The sequence below is a fragment of the Nyctereutes procyonoides genome, unplaced genomic scaffold (genome assembly GCF_905146905.1).
Source record: "Nyctereutes procyonoides isolate TBG_1078 unplaced genomic scaffold, NYPRO_anot_genome, whole genome shotgun sequence".
In the NCBI taxonomy this organism is placed as follows: Eukaryota; Metazoa; Chordata; class Mammalia; order Carnivora; family Canidae; genus Nyctereutes; species Nyctereutes procyonoides.
In genome coordinates, this window is record NW_026575082.1 from 6,514,397 (window position 1) to 6,541,462 (window position 27,066).

At 34.8% G+C, this 27,066-nt stretch overlaps 1 pseudogene; it reads left to right on the plus strand.

Annotated features, from left to right (window-relative positions):
• Positions 1-18,370: 18,370 nt before the first annotated feature.
• LOC129514459 (high mobility group protein B1-like) overlaps positions 18,371-27,066 on the plus strand; it is a 42,753-nt pseudogene continuing 34,057 nt past the window's right edge.

Sequence of the window (27,066 nt, forward strand, 5' to 3'; positions counted from 1 at the left end):
GTGGAGGTTAAATTTGGAAAGGACTGCCCTTAAAGTCAGGAGGCAGGGTGTTCATTTAAGGAGTTTGTGGAGTTACAGAAGAGAAGCTGTTACAGAAGGTAACACTGTACCTTTCAGCATAGAGACAGCAAATACTGAATATTTGAAGAAGGAAACTGGGAAAGACCTTAAAATAGGAGGACAAACTTGAAAGTACGAGGGTATGGAAGTCAAGTTACTAAAGAAGAAAAGTTTGTTTCCTAGTTTTAATCCAAAAGAATACAAAGCTACTTTGTGAAATCCACTGCAGTGAAAATGAAGGACTATGCACTTGGTCATCGTTAAAGATAGTGGCCACACCAATTTAAAAGTAGTTCTTGGTGAAAGCCTGATTCAGTTTGATTCAAAATAATTTACTAAATTAAATTAAGATAAAATGTAAAAGCTCCGTGAATTGTTTTTTTAAAGATTATTTATTTATTTGAGAGAGAGAGAAAAAGTGCATGAGCTGGGGGGTGGGGGGCAGAGAGCAAGCGAGAAGCAGGCTCCTCACTGAGCAGGGATTTCAACGAGAGCTTGATCCCAGGACCTGAGCTGAAGGAAGACCCTTAACCAACTGAGCCACCCAGGCGCCCCTTCATGAATATTTTTGTGAAAAAAAAAAAAAAAAAAAAAAAACGAAAACCAACAATAAATTTGCAATAGACTTCTTATCGATGCCCTCAAATTGCGTTTTTTTTTTTTTTGGGGGGGGGAGGGAGTCTGTCTGTCTGTCTTCCATAGCACTGGAGTTACAGCTGGATATATGACAGATTCCTTTTCTATGGTTTCTAGATGAATAACTGGCGCTGGCTTCTAGATGATTTTGTGTGGGTTTCTGCCAGCAGGAGTTAGGCAGGGGTAATCTTTCTGCAATAGTAGCTGTTGCGACTGTCTTGCATCCTTATGATTTTCTGCAGCAACTAGAAAAATTGGACCAGTGTTGCTACAATCATTCACCTAGAGGGCTTTTTTTGTTTGTTTGTTTTCAGCAGTCCCAATGATTTTGTAAGCTCTTAAGTCCCTGTATTAAATCTCTTACTGATTAAAATAGTGGTTTCTATTTCCTGTGTTATCCCTGGACAGATGGAGACAGGTAGTGCCTCCCCCATATCAGAAGGGTGCAGGATACACTATTATTCTTTGTGCCCTTCAGGTGAAAAGAATCTTAAGTAGGTTCATACAAATAACAGACTCTGTAAAATGAAAACTAGTTCTCCTGACATCAATTCCATGTGTCTTGCTTTTTATCTATCATCTATCTATCTATCTATCTATCTATCTATCTATCTATCTATCTAATCTATCTATCTTTTATTTATTTATCTTTTTTTAAATTTTTTTTTAAATTTATTTATGATAGTCACAGAGAGAGAGAGAGGCAGAGACACAGGCAGAGGGAGAAGCAGGCTCCATGCACCGGGAGCCTGATATGGGATTCGATCCCGGGTCCCCAGGATCGCCCCCTGGGCCAAAGGCAGGCGCCAAACCTCCGCGCCACCCAGGGATCCCTATTTATCTTTTAATTAATTGTTTTAGTTTTTAAAAATAATATGCATATATGAGAGATAGGAATTATAATAATTAAACTTGAAAAACAATACAGTCTATGTTTATTAATTTTAAAATTTTGATGAAAAGTGTTGACTAAGGAAAACATGTATAGGTTTAGGTATCACCCCTGTTCCAAAAATAAACCACCTGTTAGGAACTTATGTAATATTTTGCAACTGACATTTTGCCCAAGAGATGTTGCACAAAAAGTCTGGGGGAAGAATGAAGAAACCCTCAAGAAAGGGGAGCAGGAGAAAGAGTACTTTGGGGCCTGTCAGTATGGCCTGTGGGAATGTATCTACAAGGTGGAGGGCAGGTCTCCTGCCTGGGCCTGGTGCCATTACCCAAGGAGATGACAGGGAGGTACAAAGCAATGTTGAGCACCAGCACCCGGGACTGAGACCCCAGACCACACCAGGGAAGCTCCAGGTTCTGTCCCTGGAGGGACTCTGGAAATCTTTTTGCCATAAGAGGGTCTCTTTCACATACTGATATGAAAGGACGTAGGAGGGTAGGGGGAGTATCAGCAATTAAGCTCCTGGATAAATATCCCCACTCCCTAAGGTCAATATAAGGCTTCCTAACGTCAAAAAAAAAAAAAAAATCACAAAACATAATTGAGCAACTTTCCTAATAAATACCAGATGGCAAAATTTAAAAGGAGAATTTTAACAAATAAATTAATCTGCAGAATAAGTGACATAAGACAGAGATCTAAATCTAAACTGCCTACAAAGAGAATTGCCACATTACTAACATTTTGAGCTTAATTTAGGGACTTTTTTTTTTTTCTTAAATGTATAAGCAACGTGGATCTAATGTACTCTTTAGGTTAAACTTCCAAACAATTGAGATGGACTATAACCATACCCAAAGGCAAAGTGAAATAGTTGATGGCAAAGATGAAGTTAAAACACAGATTTTTTTTTAAAGGTAAAGGATTCTAATTAGCTAATGGATTTTAAAATACATATAAATATTATAAATCCTGAAACATAAATATGACAGCACTGAAATTTAATCATACAAATATCTTTCTTCTAATTTAACAACCATACCCTGATTATCCAATGCATCATTAAAATAGTTAAGAAATGGGGGAGAGATTTAATTCAGAACCTTAATAATTTTGGAAGCTGGAGCAAGTTCAACTTATATTCAGAGACTATAATTTTTCACTTCATTGTCGTCATAAGAAAATACAATGAAAAGGAAACTCTAGAAAGGCTACAACAGACATACCACACCCGAGCAATTACAATTACTAGTGGCTATAACCAAAGAAGGGGCTGCCTGAAAATGCCCATGTTGTTCATTACCCCGTCCAGGCTGTAGTCACACTGTTCACGTTCACACATTCTGCACGAGGCACCGTGAAAAGTCCAAGCGATAAAACAATATATTCAGAAGAGCGCTAGGCCTCAAAGAAGCCATAACTTAACCAGGAAGTTCAGTCATAATGTGGTTAAACACAACAGAATGTGTCAAGGGACTGATTATGACTCTTGGAGGGGGAGTTGACTCTGTTAGGTCAACCAAGTGAACTTCGCAGAGAACAAATGACCAAACTGGAAAGGGTTACAACAAATAAAGCCACGAGCATCCCTCCTGTGTGTCCCTGCTCTTACATATCATGGCACTTTCACACTTAACACAAGACTGCCTTTGGAGAGGATGAATAGCATAGTTGTTGAAAATGTATAATTAACAATGGAATTTGACTATTTAGATGCAAATCCCAGACTTTCTGCCTACTTGCTTGGGCAAGCTGCTTAACCTCTTTGCATTTAGTGGAACAACATCTATTTTAGGAACATTAATCAGTTTTAACTAAGTAAACTAAATTGGAGTGTGAGAGGAATTGTCATTTGTGAGAAGCTTCTTCATTCTGGAGCCAAGACCCCAATGTCCATGTTCTACAACAATTACACATCGAGGATATTTTATCAAACACAACCATCTCTTATTAAATATTGGAATATATACCTAAACTTGAATCTTTGCTAGAATCAATAGACATTTTTTTTCTATTCCTGTGCCTATAATCTGTGCATTCAGCATATATGTTGCCATAGTTGTTCCCATTATTAGCCACATTATTACATTCAGTTTTATTGACAGGTCATCTGACTGTAGGGAGATATACAGGTATACTCATTCAGCAACTATTCATTTACTCAACATTGATTGAATTCAACCTTTGCCAAGCCCTGGATTGGTGTATCTTGGAAAAGTGGTAAAATGGTAATCCAATTCAAAGTAAAAATAGGAGAAAGTGAGTATTTAGCTCTTTTAGGAGAAGTGTTCTGCAGATGTTAATTAGTTCATGTTGACTGCTGTTCAAGTCAACTTTCTTCTATTAATTATTCTGACCATAATTGTGTATTTGTCTATTTCTCCTTATAGTTCTGTCAGTTTTTGCTTCACTTATTTTGAAGCTCTGTTATTGGATGCATAAATATTTGGGATTATTATATCCTTTTGATGAATTAACCCTTAATCATTCTGAAATGCCCTCTTTATCCCTGGGAATAGTCTTTGATATGAAAACTTCTTGGCATGAATTTGGTTCTTGCCTTTTTATCCAATCTGACACTATTTAGGTGGTGTCTTCATACCCTGTATATTTAATGTGATTATCATTATTATTGATTTTGATTGAAACAAATAAATGAATCTAAAGATAATAAAAAGAGAAAAAAGTGACATTTACCCACACATTTACAACTTAAGATGTGTTTGATTCCTGGCTTTGTTTTCCTTCTTCCAGGAGGAAGAGGTCCTTTTATAGTGACTGTAGCACAGAACTTCTTGTGAGTAATTGCTGTAGCTTTTGTATAGCAGACAAAAGATTTCTCCTTTTTTTTTTTGAAAAAAAAAAAAAAAGATGGAGTTTTCTAATTTGACAGTTTTGTTTTTGTTGTTACTGTGGCTATTGCTGTTTGCCTGTGCTCTGCAGAGGCCTGCCCACTGTCCTCTGGGCTGTGTTGTTACAGAACAGACACCTGCTCTCCTTCTCATCTTTGTTCATCGTGCAAAATATTTTGTTTCTGGCCACTTCTAATTTGTTTTTAATCACAGTTTTTATGCAATTTGATTATGAAATATGCTTTAACACAACTCTCTTCATGCCTTATGTCGAATTTGATGGAACTTTGTTCTGAGAGTTCAAATTATTCCTGAAAGTCATGAAATTTTATCTATTATTTTCTCAAGTATTTCCATTCACTGTGTTCTCTCCTTCCTCACCTTTTGTAGACTCCAGTTTCACATGTATCTAGCCACTTAAAGTTGTCCCATGGTTTTTTCACGTTCTGTTTAACCCTTTCTTGTTTTGAAGTTTTTCATCCATAGTTTTTTTTTTAATGTCACTTTCTTTCTATATTTATTGATATTTTTGTCTCCTCAAGGTCACTAATGTTATCTTCTGTGGTATTTAATTTGCTGATAATACTGTGTGGTGCATTTTTCATCCAAGTTATTGTAAAGGTCATCCCTAGATGTTATTTTTCTTTCTTCACATTGTAAAAATTTTTCTCTACCTTTTCGAACACAAGCAATGTACTTAGAAATTTTTAAGCCCTGTCTGCTAATTCTATCACCTTTGTCATTTACACTTCTGTCTCTAGTGATTGTTTTTGTTCTTTCTGTGGCTTGGGTTTTCCTACTTTTAGAATGCCTGGTCATCAGTATCCTCTGTAGTCCTCTACCTATATCCTATGTATTGTGAAGTTTTCCACTCTGGTCCATTGGAAGTTTTGGGAATTATTAGCACTAACTACTCTGCCGTTATATTTCTGATCCAGGTAATTCCTTCACGTCCATTGCTGATGGACTCTTGACTGACAACCCAAGAAAGACCTCGGCAGATGTCCAGTGTTCCTGTTCTCTGTCTCTGTAGTTACCTCCTCTCTGGTACTCTGTCTTGCAAACTGTGGCCATTTTAGTCCCTCCCATACTAATAGTTTCCACTATTCAACCTTGAGAGACTGTAGGGTCTCCTAGGGTTCTTTATGTGTGTCCAGGAGCCTGGAAGCTTGTATGGGGCAGGAAGGTGGGCGATGGTAGGAATCACCTCTTTTTTAGTAATTTCTCAGAAATTGCCCTCCTATACGGCACCATTTTAATTTTTTTCTTATACTTTATTAGGTTTTTCTTTTTCCTTTCCTTTCTCTTCCCCTCCCCCCATAGCTTGAGTAGAAGGGTACAGTTGGTTTGTGTTACTGTGTCCTGCCAGGAATCAGAATTTAATTATTTAATAAGTTAATCAGGCATAGGCCTTTGTCCCAGATTCTCTTTCTGGTGTACACAGATTAAGATATTTAGTGACGTATTTTATGCTAATATTATTAATGACGGCCTCATCAGCAAAATGAAATTATGCTTTAATAACTCAAGATGAGTTAGGAGTTAGTACAAATAAAATTTAAAAAAGAAATCAGTATCTAAAAATGTGTGCTGAGATTATAAGATTCTTATGCAAATATTTGAGTCTGAAAAATACTAAGGTGTATTTCAGCAAACTGCTATATGTTTTTTTCTTATTCAATTTTATAGTTGGAGGACATGTTGAAATAAACAATGCCAAAGTAAATGTTTCTTGACCTCAGCAAAACCATAATAGAAACAAAGAGGCTAATCAGCATAGATTTGGAATCATTCTTATTAAATGAACATAAACTATGTTAAATAATATTAATCTGTTTCAAAAATGCTATATAATTATTCACTACCTTACTCTTTTAAAAATGGCATTCATAAATGCTTTGAATCTTAAATAAAGATCACACTAAGGATAAGCCTAATGTAAATATTAGTTACTTTTATTACCTATGGAAACATAGCCAAATATTGGCTTTGCATTTATGTTGTCATATTTTGTATATTGTTTCAGCAGTTTTCTAAACAAATAGAGAAATTACATAATGGGACAGATAAAGAGGGAGTAAAACAAATTTATCTAGTATATGATACCTTTGCTTTTTTGTTTAAAAACCACAGAAAAATGAAATATAATGACCATATTGCTAACAATTTCTCATCTGTTCAACTGATTGTTTAATACATTAAAGTAGCAAGAGTGTTCTGTGTCATTAGTAAATCATTCATCATCTTTTATTATGGCATTGTCATTTTCTGAATCTGAATGATTTACTACTGTTTATCTAACTTCTTTGGACATTTAACAGAATATTACTTGAAAGGTAGGATATTTTTGGCATCTTCTTTTCTTCTACATACCTTAGCACGTCTTTTAGCCAATTTTAACCTATGTTTATAGTAAAATTTATTCTTTATGCATTATTATTAATTATTTGATATCTACTGACCACTAACAATATTATGAATTTAACATTACTTTGCATTTCCTATGTGCCTGATATATAATGCATTTAGGTGAAACCATCTTTTATTTAAACCCAAACACAGCCCATATCAAGGGAATCAAAGCTCAAAGAAGTTAAGTAATCTGACTGATTTCTTGAAATTATGATATGGCAGAGAGGTTATAACTCCTTTCATAGTTTTCCAAAAAGAACATGTGGATACAGTTTATTCTGAATATATTTTACAAGGATCAGTATTATAATATATTCCTGATAATTTAAAGAGTTGGAAAATCTATAGATTGTATAAAAACACAAATATCAATTTGTCAAAATAACAGAATAGAATAGAATTTATTGGGTGTTTATAATGAGTACACTGAACAGCTGTAGTTAGATCTTAATTGTAAAAAGTTTGCTACAGTGTTAATAATTAACAATAATAATACAATTAAAACCCTAAGATACTATTTTGAGAGTTTTGCAAATTTTATCAGATGCAATTTTTTCTAATAACAATCTTTTGTAGGTATTATTATGCTTATGTTATCATTGAGAAAATTGAAGCTTAGCTAAATAAATGACCCAACATCAGTCAAAAGTGGTGAAATTCTAAGTTAAAATCAGTTTATTTTGATTTTTTCTCTGTCTCAATTGTCCCTTGGAGATTTTATGTCAAAATATATAATCTAGTAACATACCTTGTGAATTTGCTCTTTTTTTTTAATTTTTTTTTAAATTTTTATTTATGCACCGGGAGCCCAACGTGGGATTCAATCCCCGGTCTCCAGGATCGTGCCCTGGGCCAAAGGCAGGCGCCAAACCGCTGTGCCACCCAGGGATCCCGTGAATTTGCTCTTAATTTGATTTTATAAGCAGGCCATGGTTTGTAAAGTAGTACATTATTTTGTTGATGGATAAAATGGTAATGAATTATAATACTTCAATAATGAGGTCAATAACTTTTCTTTTTTATAGGAGAGATTGACAACTGAGCAGTGTCTAATTTAGTTGTTACCACTAAACTTTGTTAATAAAACTGAATATGTCATAAAATAGGAATAAAATTATTAATACCTTTATAATTATATCTTACATATTCCATAAGTTCTGCTAAAAGTTATTTACTTTATATTTTGAAAACCTTATTCCCCTCCTGTATCACTTTAAAATGTCTCAAAAGCCCAATCTAGAGATTTGGCAAAATGCTAGATTGTAAATTGAATTCAGATCAAAATTATTACAAAAATACTCACATTAAATGGGATATTATATTAATTTATTGTTAAATACCAGAATTATGCCTGTCTCCCCTCACACATTTTAATTATTTGCAGAATTGTGAATTTTATTCTCAACTCTGGTTACTTTATGGTCAGTATGTATCTTATTCTCAGTATTTTTGACATCTGAAAACTTGAAATCAGTTCTAGAGTTTAGAAGAAAATCTCTAGATTTGAAAGTTGACTGTCAATAGTATACAACTGACAGAAAAAATACTCAGATATAATAAGTTGACATCTGTAAGAAAGTTATAAGGAAAGAAGTCATTGTTAGGATTCTGAAAGAATATTTCTAATCAAGTACATAAAAAATTAGGTGAGCTTTGGAAAACATAAATTGTAAATAGATAATAACAAGTTGTAAGAATCCAGGAGAATTGGAATGAGAAAGAGATACTCAGGACTGCATAATATCAGATCAAACAATTTTGGTAAAACAAATTTTATCAGTTGGACTTTCCCCACTTCTGAGCCTTAGAATACCAACATGAAACAATTACGTGAGAAGCTAAGTCGAAGAAAGCATGTGTAGTTTTTCAGGTATTCATAATTAAAATTACCAGCAACATAAAGTTTTAGACATTCTGCGAGAAAAACAACTATATATGCTTGTTTAAACCAGTGTTGTTCCAACAATGACAACACATTATTGCTAAAGAACGTGTGCGAAATGTTACTGAATCCTGTAACATGAACGGTGACTTAATCTCCTTTTGGTCTGTATCCAATACATAATCATAGTATATACTTTCTTCTGGAATGTAAAGTTCCATAGGTTGGGTCCCAATTGTTTGCTTTTGATTCACCATCCCCTAGCAAAGCACCTAATTCAAAATAGGTGATCAATAAATATGTTTATATCTTTAAGAAGTTTCAATATACACTGGATTCCTCTTTTCCTATGTTCTCCATATAATTATTTAAGAATAAATAACCAAAAAACAAGGGCAAAAGCACCAACTTCCTTTTCAATTGACTTTAAAAAAAATACACTTGAAAGTTTCAAAGTCACTGGACTTAACATGTAATATGAAAGAATTATCACACATTGTTTCATTATTATTTCTATATACATCCAAATAATAAAATATACAACTGGTACTAAAAAGGAAGTTTATTTCACTAACTATACCACTAGACTAAAATTATGGCTTTCAAATATTGTTGCATAAATTGAGGGAGTCCTTGGGTAAGCTATTCAAATAATGAGTTCCAATTCGCCATCCTTGAAATGGGTACATAATTTTGTGCCAACATTTTAGAGAGAGTTTTTGCAAAGATGCTTCAATTTTAAATGCTTTACAAATATTAAATATCATATAAAAATATGCTAAGAACAGAGTGACGTCAGCATTATGGCAGCATGAGGCATTTCTGTTTTTCTCTTTTGATTTAAGTTAATTGATAACCATAAATGAAGAAGAAAAGAAAGGTGCCTCTGCACAGTGTAACAGGATAGACAAGAGATGAATCCATCTGTGCCTCCAAAAGTGAGTACACCAGACTCTGAAGGGGGGGGGGTACAGGAAGACAGTGATGGCAGGACTGGTGGCAGCAAACCAGTACAACATTTATGGCAGAGGTTGTAGCAGGTGACAGGCTGAGTAGGGGTCTGCCCAGCCATGCCCACTGCAGCTGGAAAGACCACCTATTCTAACTGAAGAAAGAGACTGGAATGAAGGAAAGGAAATGGGAAGTAGCAAAGAGACCTGAAGGGAAGTGTCTCCTGCTGTCTGTTCTAGAAACAAGAAGAAACACCACAAATCTCTGGGACAGGCCTCCATCCAACTTGTGAATCCCCCTACAGGGCTGTGGGTGTATCCAAAGTGCTAAGTATATTCCTCCTTCCTACCTGTGGCCATCCTTTGCCTTTTTTTTTTTTTTTTTTTTATGCCCACTCTCAACCCTAGTGGTGAATCAGGTCCCGTAAGTGAAACCAGAGACACTTCTCATCAAACACCATGAAAAATCATCGTAATAGACTATTACAAAAAGAAAATGACAATTTTCCAGCAATTGAACCCCAAGACATGAAAAATTGCAATCTAACCGAAAAAGAATTTAAAATAGCTGTTATGAAGAAATTCAAGGAGCCGCAAGAACAAATCCTAAAAAATGCAATTCAACAATCTCAGAAATAAAGAACAGAAGGAGTACTTTATGAAAGAGGTTGAAATTCTAAAAAAGAACCAAACAGAGACTAAAATCGAACCAATCTGAAAAACTCAATAATAAGATAAAGAAAGCATTGGGAATAGCAGATCATATGGAAGAGAGAATTAGCAAGCTCAAGTATAGAAATATAGAAATGATTCTGGTGGAAGAGGAAAGAACACAAATTTAAGAATAAGTGAGGAAGTCCTACAAGAAATATCAGATTCCCTTACAAATGCCAACATAAGCATAATGGGTATCCCAGAAAGAAAGGGAGGGCATATTTAAAGAAATAATAGATGAAAAGTTCCCAAACCTGGGGAAGAAATCAGATTTATAAGTCCACAAAGCTAAAAGAATACCTTATTATCTCAATGCAAAAAGACCTTCTCTAAGACATACTGAAACTATCAAAAATCAGTGGTAAACAAAGAATTTTAAAGGAGGCAGGAAAAAAAAAGTGACGTATACAGTAATCCCATTAGGCAGTCAGTAGATACCCACAAGATATATGCACTATCATGTTTATTGCAGTATTGTTCACCATACCCAAGAGATGGAAATAACCTAAGTGCCCATCAGTAGGGCGAATGGATAAAGAGGATGTGATAGATATACACAATGGAATATTATTCAGCCACGAGGAAGGAAGATATTCTCCCATTTGTGACAGCACAGATGGACTCTGAGCATATGCTGCATGAGGTAAGACAGAAAAAGACAAATACAGTATATCATTTATATGTGGAATCTAAAAAAGTTAAATCTGTAAAAAACAGAGTAAAATGATTACCAAGAGATGGATGGGGTCAACCGTGATTGTGTTAAGAGCACAAACTGGTTGTGAATAGTAAAAAAGGCATAGAGATCGAATGAATAGTATAATGAATATTGAAAATGATATTGTATTATAATTATGTCATATAACTATTGCGACATTGGCAATCCATCTTATCACAGTATATGAATGTATCACAGTAACATTCTGCACATTTTAAACTTACACAATGCTAAGGGTCAAATGATTCAATTTTAAAAAAAGTGCTAAACACCTTGAAAGTACTAATTGGTAGCCTCAAATAAATTGAGGTATTAAACAAAAGCATCAGGAAAACAATTAGGATTATCTAATTCCAAAATCAAGATACCAGCCTAAATCACCTGGGTAATTATCAAATTTTTTTCTTGAGTCCTTGACTATATTTTGCCTACATGGAAGTGACACGAATAACCTGATAAATAAATAGCAATTATATCTATAGAACAATGATTTATTAACAGCCTGAACTGTGAAAATCAGGATCTTTTGGATGGCTCATCTGGAATAGAGTTGATTTTAATTTGAGTTACCATTAAGACCCACTAGGACAAATGGATTTATTTTTGCTTACTGCCATCCCAAATTCACACACTTCCAACTCTGCCTAAAGCACTAATGAATACTACAGCTGCTGTTTCTCACCTTCAGAACTCAGAAAAAAAATATGAAGAGAGAGTTCAGAGAAATAAATTTAAGTTGACTCTAATTTTTTGGTACCTGATAAACTAAAGACTACTATATAATTATCGAAAACAATATAACCATCCTATATTTAGAAAGCATGGACTATCTAGCAGGTTTCCTAATCCCTTTAAAAATAAGAATGGTACACTGCACTATTTAAATTCAACTCTTGTAATATGCTACTTTTTTTTTTTATTCGAAAATAATGAACTCAGAGAGGTCTAAACTGTGGGGAAAGGGGTGCTTTTGGGAAGGACATGAGAACATGAGCTTCTCTTAATACAGCAGCATTCTCAATTTTCTTTTTATAATACCCGATTGTTTTCGTTAAAATTCCAGAAAGAAAATGATGAAAGTAAAAGCAACATTTATAGACTGTCTACTATGTTTCAGACATGGTGTTTGTTCTTTCCATGTAAAATCTGGTTAAGTGTTCTCCCTCACTTTCTGTGTTAGCAGGCGCGGTTTTAGTTTTCATATGTGAAACAGATTCAGAAAGGTTATATAATTTGTTGAAGGTCACAGAGAGTACATTTGTTTATGAGAGTAAGTTTTGTCAACCGGGAATTCAATCTAATTTTTTTAAATTGTACAACTCATGTTCTTTTTAAACAAACTATTTCCTGCCTCTGATCACTCCTAATGAGAGTAAAATTTAAATTATTTTATGAATTTTAAATTTCTATGAAACTAAAAAAATAACAGACTAAGGAATCAATTCATCTCAACCATTCCATAACTAAAGTTAGAATCTTGAACACTTTTTTTTTTCAGATATTTGCCCCTTATTAGGCACAGGAGAATTTCAAATTAAAAATCATTACCACATCAAAAGTTGAAATATTTAAGTTTTTTTTGTATTTATTTGTTGAATAAAGTAGTCAGCTGCCATAAATAGAAAAGTTCTATGAGAAAGATATGTCATAAAACAAATCAAGAAAATTTCAAATATGGACAAAAGACTTAAAAAAAGTAATCATACAAAGATGCTTTGCCTTTAGAGGATGAAATAGCTGAATAGTTGCATGTGAAGAAAATGAATATATATTAAGAAACTCTGTTATGTTATTGGGGAAAGCAGAGCTGAAATGGTTCTCCTGTGGGTGGGACAGTGTAGAGATGAATCCTTTGCATTTTTCAGAGAAGGTGGGGGTAACTCCATATGCCTGCCTGTTCATACTGGGATGCCAGAGCTTGGACAGAACTTTGTCTTGTTGACAACCATGCAGTTGTGTGTACACTCACAAGTCTGTTAAGTATAAAATCTCTATCCTGAATCTCTGAAGCTGTTGGTTAGTGGCACTCAGGAATGGTGGTATGTCTTTATAGTGATAACACTATATTCTTTCTAATTGTCTCCTTCATTAGGAAAGTCATGACAATTGAGAAAATAACCAGGATGTGTTCACTGCTTTCTTTTCACTTACCCAAATATAGTACCCACTGAGCTGTTCATAGCTCCCTCCTTTCAGAGACATGTTGGGATTGGATTTCCTATCAGATTGTTGAAGTTCCGGGAGGCCATAGCTACCGTGGCCAATGAAATATGAACAGAAGTGGCAGATATCACATTTAGATGGAGGAAATTAAGAGCCAACATGGATTCATCGTGTACACTCCCCTCACCCTCATAAACATAAAAGCATATGTCAAGATAGAACTTCTATAGCTTAGTTCTCTGAAAATAGAAAAAAAAGAACAAAACCCTGCATTTTTGTGTTAAGCTAATGAGATTTTGCCACTATTTGGTTTTGTAGCACACCTAGCTTATCCTGATTAATACAGTAATACAATAAATATAGGACACCAGAGCAACAGTAAAAGAAATGTTAACATTTTGCTTTACATCTCCTCTTTGATTGTAACACACTGCCATCATTTTGAAACTGCTACTTTTCAATATATTTATTTGTATTTACATGCATATAAATATATATAATTTCATATGTTTAAAATTTATATATATAAATTAAAATTTATATATATATAAAATTATATATATATATATATATATATATATATATATATATATGCTGCAAATTAAAAGGGCATTCAACTGGTTGCCCTAAAAACTTGTAAATTCTAACTGGTGGTATAAGATAAGTCACAAGCACATTTTCCACCTGGTGATATGTGTTTTTCACATCTGAAGGCCTTCTCAGAGTAGTATAGTATGTGAGTTTGGCACCTTGACTGGATATATTATGCCCTACGCATCTGATATTTTTTTGTAATATATTTGTGTGATGCTTCCTAGACAATTAAGACTGTATATCTATAGAATAAGGGAATATTTTTTGAAATGTTTCATTCTAAAAACCATCTAGGATTTAATCACACATGTGATTTTATATTATATAAAAATATAGGGGATCCCTGGGTGGCTCAGCGGTTTAACGCCTGCCTTTCGCCCAGGGTGCGATCCTGGAGACCTGGGATCCAGTCCCATGTCGGGCTCCCTGCATGGAGCCTGCTTCTCCCTCTGCCTGTGTCTCTGCCTCTCTCTCTCTCTATGTCTATCATGAATAAATAAATAAAATCTTAAAAAATATATATATAATATATTATTTATAATTCACAATTCTGCTGTTATCTTTAATTACTTTACAGCCTCTGAAGATTGCTGAAAATTGTGTTTTCAGCTTTAAAATGGGAATGAATAGGGCAGCCTGGACCGCCCAGCGGTTTAGCATTGCCTTGGGCCTAGGGCGTGATCCTGGAGACCTGGGGTTGAGTCCCACGTCGGGCTCCCTGCATGGAACCTGCTTCTCCCTCTGCTTGTGTCTATGCCTCTCTGTGTGTGTGTGTCTCTCATGAATAAATAAACAAAATCTTTAAAAAAATAGGTATGAATACTTGCTTTTAACCTACCTACTTCCCAAGAAAAGTGAGCGGATAGAAGTTCCGTTACCATTCTTTCAGCAAGGCATCTCTCATGATACATTGTTGTATAGTACAAGCTCAGAAAGCATGGGAGGATTTTTAAGCAGCACAAATCTATCAACAAGTACATTACCTACTAAATGAAGCATAAAATGAACAGATAGTCTTGAGTCTGTTATCCATATCATTGTTGCTAATACAGTCAGCATGATAATGAAGAGTACATGGCTGAGCTACATATACACTAGATAATATGAAAAAAAGAAAGAAAAAAAAACAAATCTAAGGAAGTGTTGCTGCCAATGATCTACTCATTTAGACAAAAGCAAAAATCTTGAGAGGATAAATAGGAGTCTCACATATTCTCCAAGAGCACATAATGGCACAAAACAGAGCCACTATTGATCTTTTTTAACTTGAAAAGGAGCATGAAATAAAATCTACTCAACAACCAGCAGGTGGAACTTGGGCAGGAAATATACAGGATGAGCCAGAAGCATCTTGTAGTGCCAGAAAGTGAGGAATTTCTAACACACACAGACATAAACACACACAAGTAGAAGTATGTTAGGAGCATAAGAACTCACCTAAAGACCTTCCAGTAGCCATATCTGAAATAATTAGAGAACAGATTAAATAAAGTGGTATTGGTTTATAAACCCCAAAGTATAAAATTAATATTCATTGATCCATATTGATATAAATTAATAATTGAATCAATAAATAGAAAAGAGAAAAATATCCCAGGAAAATTCCAAATAACAAGGCAACTCTTATACATGTATATACAGGAATACAATGGGAAGAATGAGGATAAGATCGTTTAATTCATTCCTCAGCTACTAATGGCCCACATTTTTGTGGTGATGATAATATTTGCCATTAAAACTCAAAAGGAGGGGGATCTGGGTGGCTCAGTGGTTGAGATTTTGCCTTTGACTTAGGTTGTGATCCTGGAGTCCTGGGATTGAGTCCTGCATCAGGTTCCCCACAGGGAGCCTGCTTATCCCTCTGTCTGTGCCTCTGCTTCTCTCTCTGTATCTTTCATGAATAAATAAATAAAATCTTTTTAAAAATAAAAATAAATAAAATAAAATAAAATTCAAAAGGAAATTTCTTTGGGCATACTATCCTAGGAATATGACTTGGAAGTCATATGTCTACCTGTAAAAAGTTAAAAAAATATACACTTGAACTATTAGAGAAGCAGTGGAGACTAGAACTATGGACTGGAGACTTGCTAAAGGCAGATGTTTCCAAAGCAATTTTTATTGAAATTGAGGATGGTTTAAATAACACTACAACTAAAAAGGAAATATTAATGTTTAAGTTCTGTATCCTTTCCATATATATATATATATATACATATATATGTATATATACTGAGATAAAATATACAGAAGTCTAATTTCTAGTACAGATAATTTCCTCCTGTCATATATTTTTGGCATTGCCATTTGAAATGTAGATCTCGGACTACGCTCTCACAGCAATTTTTTTTTTAATGAAAAAGACATCACAAAATAATTAGTTTGGGGTTTTACAGAATCAGGAATCTATATTTCATTTCAAATGGAGATCTTAACCAAACAGATTTATTTCAGATAAAATTTACTAGGAGATCTGTGGATTCATGGTAGATTCACATATGTGTATTATTCAGGGACTATATTTCTAAAGCTTTTTGAACATAAAAATAGGACACATTTATTGGAGTACTGCAAGTCAACATTTTGCCAGGAAAATATAGTGTACCAACTTGATTCAGAGTCAATAGAGCAAAGATGAATTATGTTTAAAAGTGTTGCTTCATTGCACAGAACAATTTATTTGTGGTACAAAAAACTATTTAAATGAATGAGTTTTCAAATGATATTTGAATAACTGTAATATTAATAGTTTTTAAATGACAGGAAAATCATCTAGGGACTTACATATTTCATAATCCTTGGTAAATCTCCCCCAGAAATACATGGGAATTGAGAACATTAAATGCACTGCACATTTTCCTTAGTTGTCACGTATATTAAACTCAAAGAAGTATTTTGCTTAATTCAGAAACAAACAGTACATGTAAATTCCTCAATAGAATAAACATTAGTAATGGTCTAACCCCATGATATTGGCTTTTAAAAGTCATCAAAATATTAAGAAACATTTTGAATAAAATGGCCTCAAAAATAAAATTTATTCACATACACATTTTTTTAAAGTATGCAAGTCATTTCTCAAAAGCTATATTTACAATTTTCTACTGCAGACTGAGTTTGTATATAGTGATCATTTTTAGGTGGAAAGATTCAGGAAGAAAATGCAGTTTTATAGGTGATAAATTATCTTCAAATTCATAACATTTTAATCATCATATTCAGTGATTCATAACCTCCATATATATCTAAAAGGAGCCCCAATTGTGAAGTAATATTTTCAAAAAGATTTCCCAGTGCTTTTGGATTCTTGCCAGATGTTCATAAAAAGGACCCAGATGAGCACAGAGTTAGACCACAGAGATTTTATATGTATGTTAGAATGTAAGTCATGCACCTGATGGAAGAGGAAAAGAATCACAAGAAGCAATCACGTTCAAAGAGGCGTGGGAAGCAAACATGGCAACTCCATGTGGTCCCTTCTACAGCATCAGGGAGGATGTAATCCCCAGGCATCAACAGAACACTCGGTCAATATCACAGCTAGAAATTCTAAACATCTATTTGCTAAACTAGTCATTCTTGTGCAGCCTTACAGAGCTCCAGTAACAGAAATGCACCCATCTCCATGTGTGATACCAGCTGCCATATGTTATCATTATCATAAATTTCCTCTGAAAGGCAATATGGATTTTTTTTTTTAATGAGAGCAGTTTTTAGAAGAAAAAAAAATTCAGATAGGTTAAAATAAAATCCTAATTTTTGACTTTTTATCTACTATGATAAGTCTGTCATGTACAAAATCAAGTCTCTATTTTAAAATGCAGCAGTTGGGTCTGTGGCCAATGTGACATTTACGACTCAGAATCCCCTAGTAGGAGAACTAACACAGCAATGGGGCAGGGGGATTGCATTTTTATCAGTTTACACTAAAATCATTCAGATGGGGTGAAAATAGAAAAGATCAAAGTCTATGATATCTCTAATGAATACATTTTAAATTAAATATTAGACCATTTGAAGTAGGGAAAATGTCAAGTTCACTTTCAAAGAATTATATTTTGAGACTAAATAAAGTTTTGCCTTAGGAGTAGCATATAAAACATCCTGCCTTAAAAACAAAACAAAACAAAACAAAACAAAACAAAACACAAAAACAAACAAACAAACAAAAAAACACCCGCTGGGGAATTCCATACTCAGAAGGAGTGGTAAGATCTTCCTTCCATCTACTCATGATCTTGTAATCACTTCCATCTTTCTCTCAAAACTGTTGTCTAAATAAGGACTAAATTCTCCTCATCAACTTTGACATTGCTGTGACTCTCAGGACCTCCTTTGCTTTCATTTCCGATATGGAAATAAATAGACCAAACCCAAATAAGAATATACAGAAATCATTTACTCTTGAGCTTTTCATGACAAGGGCAAGGTACACTATCACTTTGCACTTGGCAGATAGCCTTAGAAAGCTTTATAATGAAAAGAAGGAAAGTCTTCATGCATCTCCTCAGAAATTCAGACTCAGTGGTGGTGGTGTGCTCACTGGAAGCAGATGCTGACATGGAGATTTGTCTTCAGGTGATTTTTAGGACTGCTCTCAGAGGTGGAGTGAGAGACGATGGTGCAAAGGTGAGAAAGCTGATCCAGGAATATGATCTCAGAGAAGTAGAGCTGTGGTGTGGTCTACTACTGAGAAGGTGTACAGATAAACTGCACCTACTGAGAAGGTGTACAGATAAACTGCACCTCAGAACTTTCCAGCTTGACTCAAAGGTGAGAGTGAGGCTCTAAACCTCCTTGTCAGTCAGTTACTAGAGAAGCATTGCCCCCGAGAGGGTATAGTCTATGGAGTGGGGCTGTCCTCTTTCTTCCAAGGGCCTGTCTAGAGAAGAGATGATTTTTAAGCAGTCCAGGACAATTGCAGCAGCTGGGGGATGGGTGTGCCAACATGTGAAGGGTTGGGGGGGGGGTGCCAGCCCCTTCTTCCACAAGAACCCTTTGCAGTCATCTGAACCCCTAGCTCACATAGCTCTGATTACTTGCTATGAAATAACCATCATTTATTACAATCTCTTTACCATTTTGATAACAATTAATTTCTGTGGCTTAGCTCTAGCCCACATCCCTATTTGTTTTGTTTTGTTTTAAAGATTGTATTTATTTATTTGACAGAGACAGAGCATAAGAAGGGGGAGAAGCAGAAGGAGAGAAAGAAGCAGAGCAGGAAGCTCTGGGATGTGGGACTTGATCTCAGGACCCTGAGACCATGACCTGAGCCGAAGGCAGAAGCTTTAAAGGACTGAGTCATCCAGATGCCCCTATTTTGGCTTGTTTTTAATAATTTAGATCCAATTCCATTTTCCCCCCTGCTCTGCCTTTCATTGTAACAATTGGCTTATATAAATAACACCACTAGCCAACACATTCTACTAAATTAAACTTACTAATACAGAAAATGCTGTGTTCAGAATGCAATTTACCTTTACCAGTATCTGCAATAACAAAAGTGGTAGAAATATTAATGCTCATCTCATGGTTTTCAAGGTCATTATCGGTTAAAGCATTCCTAGCACCTACTATTTTACTCATTGTATCTATATCATATGCCAAAAAACCAGAGTACTCATTTGTCAAATATAGACAATTTTTTAAAACAAATTGTTTTAAATTTAAATTTTGTTTTAAAATCTGTATTTTTATGGTCTTTGCATATTCTATATTAAATTAATGTAGCCATGTATTCAATAACCTCTAAAAGCATATTAAGTATTGTTTGTGATTGCATGTCAAAACAAGTTCTCCAATATCTATGCTACCCTATCAGTTTCTATGAACATTTTTTTTAGCATTGATTACATATGATAGATGTATCTGCCTTATATTTTAACTACGTTATAATATCTTGGAAAATAAGGGAAATATCTAAGCTCCATTTTTTAGTCTTCAAAATAGAAAAACAACACTAACTAATAAGCTCTGAGTTCTTCTTAGTTAAATTAAATTAAACTTTCATTAAAAATTATATCACCATTGAGTTAATACAGCGAACAAAATACAGAAAGGTAGGAGTCAAGGGTGGTAAATTAATAAATACTAGAACTATGATAAATATTAATAGTGTAAGACAATAGGGCGACAGCAAATATAAATATGTGAAATATTTTAGAGGTGGAATGTGCTGAGTTAAATACTACCATTTCCCCTATTTATTTAATGTGCCTGTTTGAATGACTTTACCTTAATTTAGCAAATGCAAAAGATTAAAAAAAGTCACTTTTTTTAATGCAAGAGTGGACTCCTACTGAGATCAGTATAAATATGGAAAGATTTATCAGAGAGAGATCCATTTTTGGGAACAAAGTCATATGTATACTTAAAAATTGCATTTTCATGCATTACATTCTACCAAGGCTGGCTTGAAACTGTGTTGTTTAAGGAATCCTATAAGACTCCTCCAGAAGCTAGCTTTTACCATAGTTAAAATCTCAGGTTAACCAGAGATTTCATGTTATTTTACTATGAAACTGAGTAAGAGCATCCAGCCTAACGAAACTAAAAAAAAGAAAAGAAAAGAAAAAATCCACCTGCAATTCTATCATTCTTTGTGCTGAAATTCCTTTTTGCCAACCTATGTATTTAACTTTGTTTTATTTTTAATATAGAGATGTGCATGATTCCAAACTGTTTTTGTAGCAACGCAAAGAAAATAGATCTGAAATTGACAGGAGCCCATATGCTCATCTTTGTTGAATGCAGACAGACCTTTTTCCTTTGCTAGTTATGCATGAGAGAAGAAACAAAAAGGATACCTCTAATATAATATTCTCAAAGACTTGCTATGGAAAAGACTATCACCTAGTAGAATAATTTTCAATGGTGAAAAGCTGATCATAGAATAACATCATTCTCTGTTTCTCTCAGCATCCCAATAAAAATTGCATTTTCATGCATTACATTTTACCAAGGGTAGCTTGAAACTGTATTGTTTAAGGAATCCTCTAAGACTCCTCCAGATGCTATTTTACCATGGTTAACTTGAGATTTCATGTTATTTTACTATGAAACTGAGTAAGAGCATACAGCATAATGAAACAAAGACAAACAAACAAACAAAAACAAACCCCTGGATTTAAACCATCTTCTACAAAACTACTGCAAAATTTATTCAGAATATTTTTACGTCAATTGTATGATGAGCCTGCAGATGGAGGGGTCTCATCTCATGGACATGTGTGTCTGTGTATGTAGTTTCCTTTCTCCTGAAATTTCTCTCTTCAACTCTTTTTCATCTATTATATCTCTAGAGTAGAACAAAAATATGATGTTACTTGAAGAAAAGAAGCCTTAAGAAAATATAATCTTACTATTTAAACTTCAAAGAATATCACATTTGCTTCAAAATACTACAGAGAAAACAAGAAGGGGAATATGGATTGGAAGTGTGGATGAGGCCAACCGATGGTTTTTATTTTCTGTTTGTTTCCATAGGCAGCTGCTGCTCACAGGGATTGCTCAGCACTGAGCTTCTAACCCATCCCCCCCCCCCCCCCCGCCCCAAGCAGAGAACAGACTGGAGGCTTCCCTTTCAACAGTGAAGCTAAAATGGGAAGCAAACGATATTTCCTGTATACTGTGTCCAAAGTATTTAAAGACTCCTGACCTGAATACATTCAAGGTACATGAGGTCAAATTAACTATTTGTAGTGCAAGAGATTGGGGCTGGCAGGCAGTCTTTAGAATAAATTTCCATTAGTTATCCAAATCCCCATGCAGTGTTTCAAGCTTTCATCTGGGAGGTAGGAATTCGACTCAGGTTTGGGTCAAATTTTATATTAAGAGACTAATGTAAAAAAGAAAAATATATCTTTTTTCATACCAAATCCATTTGTAAATATTAAATATGTATATACATGCAAGTAAAACTATAATTGGTGCAAAACAAGTAAATAAATAAAAAATACAATCGATGCAACTTCTAATTCTTAGAAAAACTTGCCTGTAGAATGAAACTCACAAGTAATTCATAAAGAACTGGGGGAGCCGTGCTAGAGGCTAGAGGTTTTTCAGCTGATTTTCCAATAACAAACAACTTATACTCCCCTCTTTACTAAAATACATGCGTAGGATACAATATATCAAAATTTGAAGATTTGATAAACACCTAGTGCCCTTCAACTCTCAGCATCCTTCAACACAAGCATTTGAGTAACATTTCCCGTTTTGCTTAATTGCACTAATAATCACAGAGTCGAAAATATGTGAAAATTCAATAAAAAAATTACAGAGTAGAGGTCTAGAAGATTGATTATATACGGTTTTCAAATTTTGTCTACCTGCATTCCTGTCAATTCTCTCTCCTTTCCTCTTTGATGACCTTCTCATGCTCCCTCAACTCTGTAGTGAACCCACTGTGAATAAAAGGAATAAGCCATGGAGAATAGGAGGACCTCTCTGGGACTGTCTTCTACTATGAATTTACTCAAGAGGAAACAGTATGAAAATATTATCAAATTTAGCTCTATGATTTGCTTAAGACAATTAAAGGAGTAGTTGATAAACTGAGGTAGCACAACTTATCTGTACTATCTTGAAGGACTTACCTTCTAAAAATACCCTTTTTTCATTTTTTTTCTTTGTCTAATTACTCCTATGAAGATGCATCTCATGCAGACGTTTGGTTGAGACTGTCTTCTGACCTTATTCAGGTTTGAACTGAAATTTATTTGAGGTTGTTATGTATGTTCTTTTCTTTTCTTTTCTTTCTTCTTTTTTTTCTTAGAGGATTATGTAGAAAATAAAAGACATATTATATTTTTTCCACTTTTGCCAGGATGGTGACCTGTTAATGCTCAGAATATCCTAAGATACTTATTTGGAACCATATAGGGAGAAACCTTCCACTAAGAGGTTTTTATTATAGTGGTTACTATATCTGGTGGAAACAACTATCAAAACAAACATTTTCATACTCAGAATAGCATCTTAAGTAGTCCAAGCTTCTTGAAAGCTCATATTTTTCCTGGCAACTGCTCTTTCAGGAGGTCTTTTTCTTAGCGACCCATCTGTGTATTTAAGATCTCATATATGCATGGCCCCCTTGAATTCCCTATTTCTTGTTCCTTGCTGCTAAGCTGAATGAATTCTCATAGTTAGAAAAGAGAATCTACTCTCTCTTGATAGTAGGACCTTAAATTTTGTTCTGGAATCAATCTTGAGTGTTTTATATTACCTCCGCATCTCTCCAATCTCCCAAGGAACCAAGGCTCATTTAATATTTCAACATAACGAATCAGTGTTCTTTGTAGAAATTCCAATGTCCTGTGCCTTCCTTTCCCCAGGATGGAATGGTCCCTTGTATCTATGCTTGTCCTAGTTGGAGAACCGCATTTGGTTATTTCTGATTGAGGGATGTTGCTGAAACGTCCAAAATCTGCGTCCTCGGGAGCTTCTATGCCTAGAGTATTTTTGCTCCTTCTCTCCTAAAGCTTTGTTTTCTGCTACTTTTGAATTTCCTAGGACTGTAATTGCCAAAGAAATCCCTCTCTACCATCTGTACTCCAGCAGCAGTGAGCCCCCAATGCTACTTTCTGTGATGTTCCATTTCCATTCTGCCTTTCTTTAATGTAGACACTGCTGAATTTTGAAAACCTTGAACTGCTCACTGGATGGTTTCCTTTTTTTCTCTACCACATGTTGGGATGAAACTGTTATCTCTGCTTTCATTTGTTTTCTTACATACCCTTCCAAATTGAGCCCAGTGAAACTCTTTCTGGACCCAGGAAATTAACATTTCTGATTCTGATAAAATTAAATATTTTTTTTTCCAAATAAACATTGCCATCATTAAGAGCCTTATATCTCTAAGGTAGTCTCTTCTAATGGTCTATTACTGCATCCGAATTCTTTTGTTATGTTCCTCTATGATTTTCTAAGCAATAGTCCCCCAATTCTCTGACACCCACCAGATGTTCTAGAATTCAGTTAAGTTCTGACTTAAGTTGATGCAGACCCAAAAAGGGTTCAATATTACTTCCCTCACTTTGGATGACTACCCAGGCTACCATACTTCTATCTGGACAACTCTAAGTTCAGGTTTCCCATGACTTCCTCTCAAGTTTAATAAAGTGCTACATTGACTCATAGAACTTAGGAAAATGCAATCCATACTATTAAAGTTTATTATAAAGAATAAAAATGAACAGGCAAGTCCAGAAGGGTCCCAGGCACAGGAGCCTCTGTCCCTTTGAAAGTGGAATATGCCATCTTCCTGGCACATAGATGTGTTGACCAATCCAGAAGCTTCCTTCTGCTCATTGTTTCAGAGTTTTTAATCTAAGTTGCGTTATATACTCATGATCAATTAAAGCACTGGCCATTTGTGATTGAACTCAATTCTGGTCCCCTTCCTTCCCCAGAGGTTGTGGATAGGGCTGAAATTTCCAAACCTCTATTCTCTTGGATCTCTCTGGTGACTAGCTCCCATCTTGAGGCAATCTAGGAGCCCACCAAGAGTCATCACATTAGCATAAGGGATGGTCAGAAAGGCCCACATCAGGGATGGTCAGAAAGGGCTCATTAGATATTACAAAGGACTCACCTATTAATCATTCATTCCAAGATGTTTAGGAGCTCTGTGCCAAGAACTAGTAACAAAAATGGAAATATACATCAGTTTTACCATATCACAGTTCCTTAGAGACTTATTCCATGTTTCGTGGAATACACTAGTTTTATAAATTGGGAGAGATATGCATAGATGCCAACACATCTGGAAGAAAAGTAGTCAGAAAGAAGTTGCCCTTGAGCTCTTCTCATGGAAGGATTAAATTAAAATGTACTGTACACCTAAAATGCATCAATAAAGGCAACTATCCTTTCAAATTAGTAAATTATTTCGTGGGAAAATAACAGAAACAGGAAATAAAATAATACACACTTTTATTTTAGCTTGAATGAAATGGCAGTCAATAATCTGTTGTCCAGATATATTGTTTCTATTTTAAGAAGTTGTGGGCGACCACGAACTAGCTGGAGTAACTGAACCAAACCAGGCCCGGACTTGCGTCCCTCATTCACTCAAAAGGCTCGAGAGCCTAAAGGGTGAATAGTTGGTAGATGCTGAGAAAGGGCTTGAGCAATGGTTCTCAGGGCTCGCTTGTACGTGATCGCCCACATAACACAATAGATAAAACTTATTCTGACCTGGTCATAAATGTAAATAAGGGTCTGTCTGTCCTTGCTGGTCTGTTTACCATACCTAATATTCCTTTGAAGTATGCACATCTGGAGCAACAAGCTTATCTATTTACCAAGGTCTTCTGGCACCCGTGAGTCTGTCTTACATGCTGAGAAAGGGGAAATTTGGAGGGTTTCACAAACCTGCTAAAAATAAACACCTTCTTGGCTTTGTTTTGCTTATGCTATAAAATGTTGTAAAACCTTGAATAAAGTTGGTACTGCTTGGACATCATCCACTGTGTCCCTCCTGTCCCCATCTCTTTACTTTTCTTTTATTTTCCTTATCCTCTTATCCTCAGGACCCTGATCGTGTTGCCGCAGCGCGCGCAACAAGAAGTATTGGTTAAAAACAATAGAAATACAAGTAATTTCTTTATGGATTCCAAATATTAACATTTATCTTTTCCACATTAGTTTTTCAGGTCTAACTGGTTCACCTCTATGAGCAGGTCAGCTTGAAAGGGAAAGCCTTGAACAGCAACATTGTTTTTTAAGGTGAGTAAGGGCAGTTACCCCTCACCTTTTGAGTTTGATGTCCATAGACGAGCTCTTTCTCAGGTATTGGTTTCTTGCCAATCTACTGTACTATTCAGACTTATTTCTGGTGTCCATTAAGTCCCTGCATTTTCTTGTTTTGCTGTTGGAGTTTTGTCTGTACATGTATTGTGATGAGACATGGTATTTTTGTTTTCTAAGGCAGCTCCAGGTTTCATTTATAACAAGCTTTGACATTTTCCAATCACTCATTTGGAAAACTCCACAGTGAAAAAAATCCCAATAACCTAGCCAGAGCATGACTCTTCCTTTGATACCAAGTCTTGGGCATAGACCATACAGAAATGACATTTACATTAAATTGTGCTTATTTATTGAAATGACTTTTCACCATCAGATAAGAACTCCTTGGAGGTAAGGTTATATGTTGGTCATTTTAATACACCAATTTTAACATAGAACTTGGTGCATAGTTGAATAAATCAATAGGAGAGCAAATGCATAGATTTCAAATATGAGAGAGTCCTATTGTGATATATTTACTTTTCAGTGGAGGAAAGCTTACTGGATTGGAAACAAAATGTTGTTTTCTCTTTTTTTTTTAAGATTTTATTTATTTATTTGAGAGAGAGAGAGAGCACGTGAGCACACAAGACAGAGCATAAGTGGAAGGAAGGGGCAGAGGGAGAAGGAGACTAGAAGCGAGGCTTTATCCCAGGATCCTGGGATCATGACCTGAGCTAAAGGCAGATGCTTAACCCACTGAGCCAAGCAGGTGCCCCCAAAATACTGTTTTCAAACTTAATTGTGGACAAGATGATGGTTAGGTAAGCCAAAAGAAATAAGGTACACAAAATATATTAGCCTAGGTAATATTCATGCTACTTAGGTGGGGCAAAGCAGTTTTGCTAATTATATTTGAGGTTTTTGTTACCTAGGAGAATATTCTTTTAGCCAATGAAAGTGAACCTCATGAATGAATTATGTGTTTTTCATGATCCAAATTAAAATGTTAAAGCTAGAAGTTATAAATTCCCTCCCTTCCTTCATAAATATATAAAAAAATAAAATCCAATTAGCACTTGAGTAAGTGGATCACTAAAAATTATAGCATATCCAAATTGCTTGGAATTGTGAAGCATGCTAATTCATATTTTGGAATAAATTTGAGGTTTGCCAGTATGAACTTAAATCAATCTTCATTTTTCCCTCTATATAGTGACTTTCAAATCATAGGGCATTACCAGAATAATTTTCATCAAAGATAAAATTAATCTTTATTTTTCAGTTTAAAGTATTGCTGATAAATAAATCGTATCCCTTTAGATTAACAGCTAATTATTTCACAAATAAAATTCAAATTATTACTGTCTGTGGACATACCATATAAATTAAATTACTCATTGCTTTTGAAAAACTTAAGTTATTAATGCGCTCATCTCAGCGTACTTGTTTATTTC